Source organism: Silurus meridionalis, chromosome 9 (genome assembly GCF_014805685.1).
Source record: "Silurus meridionalis isolate SWU-2019-XX chromosome 9, ASM1480568v1, whole genome shotgun sequence".
Taxonomy (NCBI): Eukaryota; Metazoa; Chordata; class Actinopteri; order Siluriformes; family Siluridae; genus Silurus; species Silurus meridionalis.
Window position 1 is genome coordinate 15,535,723 of NC_060892.1, and position 6,000 is coordinate 15,541,722.

Genomic DNA, 6,000 nt, shown 5'->3' on the forward strand with positions numbered 1-6,000 from the left:
AAATTCCACTTCGTAAAGTTTGAAAAGTAACGAAAGTTCGTAAATGTTTGTATAGTGTCATAAATAGTTTGTTTGCTTAGTTATCTAAGCTCCTTTTTTCACAGATTCACAGCAGTGCCATTAAATAGTTTTATATAGTTTAATAGAGCATTAAGGGATGTTCAATATTTTTGTTCTAAAAAAGTATAATACTTTCCCAAAACCCTTGTACCCTTGAACTTGTTTTGAAAGATCATTGTTCTTCAGCTTGGCCCTCATGATTTTGTTAGTTTAAATATATTCCCTATCAAACCCTTCACAGCAGAATTTAGGTATTTCACAGCGGCAGGGGGTAAATAACTTATTCAGTCAAAATGCAACAGATTAAGAATATTATGTAGATAAAGATATAGATATATAGATACAGTTATATAGATTCTTTCATTGAAATGCTACTTAATAGATCGTCTATCTATTCAATGTATTCTATTTAATTGATTCAAGACGTATAACCCAATAGCACTAATACACAAAACTACAAAAAAAAAATGTAAGCCACTGTAATCTTTTGTGAAAACTTTCTTATGGACTGTGCATCTGAACACAGCCTACACTTTATCATCTCTCTTACAATCAAGAAAATTGATGAGATTTTGATTTCTGTTCCATTCTATAAATACAATAGCAGTCAGGACTTGCTCGTTACTTGACTGATGTTATGATGCTTTCAGCATAATAAGATCTAATTCCACACAAATGTAAGGAAACAATGGAAGCGAGTGAATTGCAATACGAACAGAGACAATAACATGGACAAGGCTAGAAAGCACAATTACAGTGTGAGTAAAGCCGTGTCTGTCAGCACTAATTATGTGCACTCTTAATGGCGCTGTTTAGGAAAATAGCCCGTAGCTGACAGAAACCATTGCGGACTGAGGAGTTAAGCTGGATCTTGTCAACGGAAATCTTTTTTCATTAGCCACAACAAAAGGCAAACAGTCAGACGCCTTTGTTGTGTCAAATATTTTCGTCTTCATGTTTTTTTGTCTTATTTGAAAGATGAAAATGTGGAGACATTGAACGTAACGTCAGAACTGTTTCTTTTTTGAATGGCTCATGTTTTTCTTCGTTTCTGTGTAAAATACCTTTATCTCCCATATGACCATTGTTGAAACAAGCAACAGACAAGAAAACATGTCTAAAACCATTGTGGCATAAGTTTTTCAAAATGTCAAAAAGAGCAAGACATGCTGGGTTGTCTAGCACACTCATATGAAAGGCTAGATATTGTCAATTAACACAATTAAATAGCTGTGCCAGTTTCTCATAAACGCTGCTTTATTATTAATGTTCTATAACAATAAATAAAGTTTAACATTGTTAATAAACACTTTCAGGGTAGAGTTGTGAACCTACTGATATATGCCCTATAAAAGAGCTTAGATCGAAGCTTATAGAAATAGGCCATAATGGCAACTGATGTTATTTACTGCATTAGATTTAGCATTAGATTAGCATTTACCAGTGGAGTGGTGGGCGGTCAGGACCAGCAAAGCCTTCTCTGCTGGCCTAAACACTATCAGAAGCACTGACCTACATTTACAACCCAAATTCTAATATTTGTTACATGAAATTTTATTAATTTATTCCCAACAGTTTATTCTCTTCATTTCGTAGTGTTTCTCTTGACTGCACTGCGTCCAGTACGTGTATGTGGATATTAGATTTTTTGTCCAATCAGATTTCAGCCTGTATGTGCTGCCATGTCAATCTATTCTGCCCAGGGCCTTCAAAGTCTGTACTGCTGGCCCTTTTACCACAAAGAATATTATGAATGGGTCTGTTTCTTTAACCAATCAGATTTCAAATTCGCTTTACAGGTGACCCAGAATAGGGTCAGCATTTTTCTGTCCTCTGTTGGTTGGTCAGAGGGAAACTGTTACAGCCAAGTTCGACTGGCAAAACACATCTGTAGCGCTCGTCACACATTAACACATCAAAGTTAGACTTTTTTATGCCTACAAAGGAAGAGAAATTGATTTGGTCTAGGACATTCTTAAAAATCCATTTTCAAGGAAAGCTAGACATTGTGAGGAGGTCCTCCAACCCAGAAGCTAGCTAGCTTGTCTCAGCCAGGGAGAGGGTTTGTTCGCCACTTCCAGACCAGTGAATACGAGCGTTACCACTGGCTTACAGCTTCTGAGCAGCGGTGAAAATTATGACTATGCATCTCTGGTGAGTAGGTTGTATTTTATTTTCATTTTTATGTTTTTGTCATGTTATTAGACAAATATTGATTCTGAACTGCTCCAGAGGATGCAGGAAGCACAGTTGTGGTTGTAGTGTAGAGGTTTGAAGCTTGCTTTAGTAAAATGGTTCTCTCTCCATAAGTAAAATGCCTCTCTCTCTGTAATGCCACACCTTGTTATATTGCATTTTTGTACAGTATTGATGGCTTCTATAATCGCGATGTGATAGTGGTGGCATTTAGAGGTGGATTAAGTCAGGTAAGTCCCCACTGAAGGCCTAGGTACCAAATGCACCGCCTGCCACTGGCATTAACAAACCCTAATTCAACCACATTGCTGCTGAAGTCTTGAATACAATGGGCCAAAGGGTGTTCAATAACTTTCTATCAAAGCAGCCCTGACTGGTTTAAATGAATATGTTTCTATAGTAACAAACATTTCATACACTAAGTAATAGGGCACATAACATTTGCAGCCATATGTTGTTCCTCCCGAAACTATTAGCAAAAAGTTGGAGGCATGCAAATATACAGGACATCTTAATGATGTAGCATTAAACTTTCCCTTTACTTAAACTAGGAGAAAAAGACTTGTTCCAGCATGGCATGGTAAAGAGTGGAAGATCTTGAATTGCCTGCTATAGAGTTCTAATCTCAACCCTACACCAGCCCTTGTGGCTGAAAGATTAACATTTGCACAACGACAATCCAAAATCTAGTGTAACATATTCACAAAAGAGTGAAAGTTATTATGACAAATGGGGAAAAATTTGAAATCAGATGTTCAGAATGCACAGAATCTTATAGTCAGGTGTCCACAAACTTTTGTCCTTACAGTGTAGGTTGAAGCTTCACATAATTACAGCATAATATTAAAGGAATGTATTTATTTAAAAACAGGAATTGATGTTTAGATTAAACTGAATTTTTAACACTTAGGAAGGAGTCTCTACTGTCAGTTTTTTGAAGCAGTCAGTATTTGTAAGAGTAGTCAGAACAGGGGAATTTGTGCTTAGTGGTTTATCAACTACATAATAAAATGCATTCTTCCTAAAATAATATAATGTAATAACAGGCAGTAAGAAATAAATCAATCATGTAGGAACGTGCCACTACAGGAAAATAATCACCTTAGAAGTAATAACAATAACTGTGCTTCAGCAAACCTCCATATTTTTTATTATTTTCCTTTAACAAAGCATTCCTAATTGTTAACTAAATAATTAACCATTCTGTTAAATGTTTGTTTAATGAGAAAATGGCACAGGTCAGTAAAGCAATAAGCCTTGATGAGTGTTTATTCCATGAATAACTCCATAAAAGAAAGTAAAGCCTTGATTAATACCTTTGTAGTATTTAATTGGCAGACTTTATAATTGCAGCTGAATGGTGGTTTAACAACAGGTCAATTCAGCTGATTATCAACATTTAGTTCCGCTCTAATTTAATTTGTGTTCGTATACGTGCACGTATTTTCAGTCATGGATGAGTTAAAAAAAATACCATATGTTTCTTTTGTTAACTCATAAAAAAGCGCATTAATTCAGTACGTTAATATACATTGCTTCTTTGTTAGTATTAGTTACAGTTGATTGATGCCGGGATTTATGAATTGTTAAAGTGAAAATAATGGCAGATAGTATGCTCATTAAGATTTATAGGTTTCCTCTTTGTGTTTGTGTTTTATATATATATAGTATGCATATTAAAATGCAGAAACAAAGCCATGCTAATTAGAGAGAGCACAAATGCAGTTCATTACCAGTCATCTAGCACTTGTAACGAATAGATACAAAGCTTTCAGAGGTAAGGGAAGGAAAACGAAAGAAATAAAGACAAACCTTGCTTTTTTTTAAAACATCAGGCAATCCATTATGCATTATATGGCTTCATTCAGTTGCATTTGCCTTTTCATTACTTCTCATTGTAGTCCATAACTGTAAGAACAATTACAAATATTTTGAATAAAAGTCAGGGAAACAGGAACAATAAAGCGAAGCTGAATTCAAGCTTATTTGAATCAAGGATGCTTCATGTGCTAGAGAAAAAAAACCCAGCACTCTGCTACCAAGGTCAAAAATCGGCTCTCCTAACAGGGTCTGTGTGAGTGAATAGGCTTTTTCCACAGCCTTTTTTTCCTGACTGAAAGAGAGCGTAGGAAAACCATGGAAGGAAATGCAGAAGAGATGGCAGGAGTGAATTATCAATCTGCTTTACATTTGAAGGTAATTAGAATTCTTCATTTCTTTTGTGCAGACCAGGGCAGAAAGACGCTAGGCGCTCTGGGGTGACAGGTTAATTGAGGAATAATACCCTTCAGAATGATGGATTTTGGTGACTTGAGATGTCAGAATCCATTATGGGGAATTTAAATTTGCAATTAAAGTAGGAGGTGGGGTGCAAGATTCCCTTCATTTTAATTTTCCCTGCTCGTACAAGCCCCCCCCTTTCCTCATCCTAACTCACATTATTAATGCTGTGCATTAAATGTCCTGGGTGCTTTTAGCTGTTTTTTTTATTTTTTTTTTATGTTTGGTGGAAAAATAAGATTTGATTAATATTCTAACATGTAAGTACATCAGGGTCGGTGAACATGGATATATGGAAAGCACAGGAACGATGTCATTTCTTTTCAACCCTTATGGAAAAATTGTACATACATGTTATTATGTAAATAATATATAATCATGTACTATAGGTAAAAAGGAATCCTGCTCACATGGTTGTGATCAATCCAGAATCAATGACTAGAAAGAAATAAACCCTTGAATGCACTATACACATAAACTCATACTCAGGGTCAATTTACAGTTATTAGTTTACCTCCTGGCATAAGTTTTGTGATTTTGAGAACCGGAAAACACAGCTGAAACCCATACGGGTACATGCGAACCTTCACACTGACAGTAACTTGAGCTCAGGGTTAAAATGAGAACTTTAGAGCTGTGAGGTGAGAGTGCTACCTGCTGAGAAGGAATCTGTAACAAAATCACAAAATCATAAAAATGAAACCAGATATAACACATGTAAATAAAACCAAATGCACTACATGTGCAAAATGTGTAAAACCTGCTTGTGTAAAGTTTATGTAAATGTTCACCTTTAATTGTGAATTCAAGTACAGTTTTTCATGCTTTGGGCTTTCAACTCTTTTTACTACGCCTCTGAAGTGAACTCTGACCCCAGCAGGAAGGCTGTAGGGTTCAGAGGTGTGAGAAAGGTTACAGGCAGCAGAGGCCAGTCATGTCCTGCAGACAGAAAGGTGACTTATGGGTAACTGGATATCTGTCAGATCCTCACCTGTTTTCATAGCTCACCCTGAGCTGAACATTGAGCCGCAGGAGCAAGTGGCTGATGTCAACACTTGCGGCCATAAATTCCCTATATAAAACAGCGCCTCGTTTGGCCGTTTGAAAGGCTAATCTCTTACGTGGCCGTATTTTTAGACGTTGCTATTTCACTCATGTGAATGACGTGATTGACTTGTAACCTTAACGCATGGCGCTGGTTTACAACTCACTCGTATAATTTATTCTCAGCCTGCTGCAAATTGCATGAGGAACATGTCATGCAGTATTTCTAGCCTAACATTAGCATGCTTTTCAGGGTGGTTGCTGAGCGGTAGCCTGAAAGTCAAAAATCTAAATAAAAGTTGTGTATAATACAGAATGCACAAGGAAAAAAATCATGTTGAATGAAATATTTGCTAAATCTAAAAAATTTGGGCCGTCTTTATATATTTGCCAGGATTTCTTTTGAAAGAGATCAATATT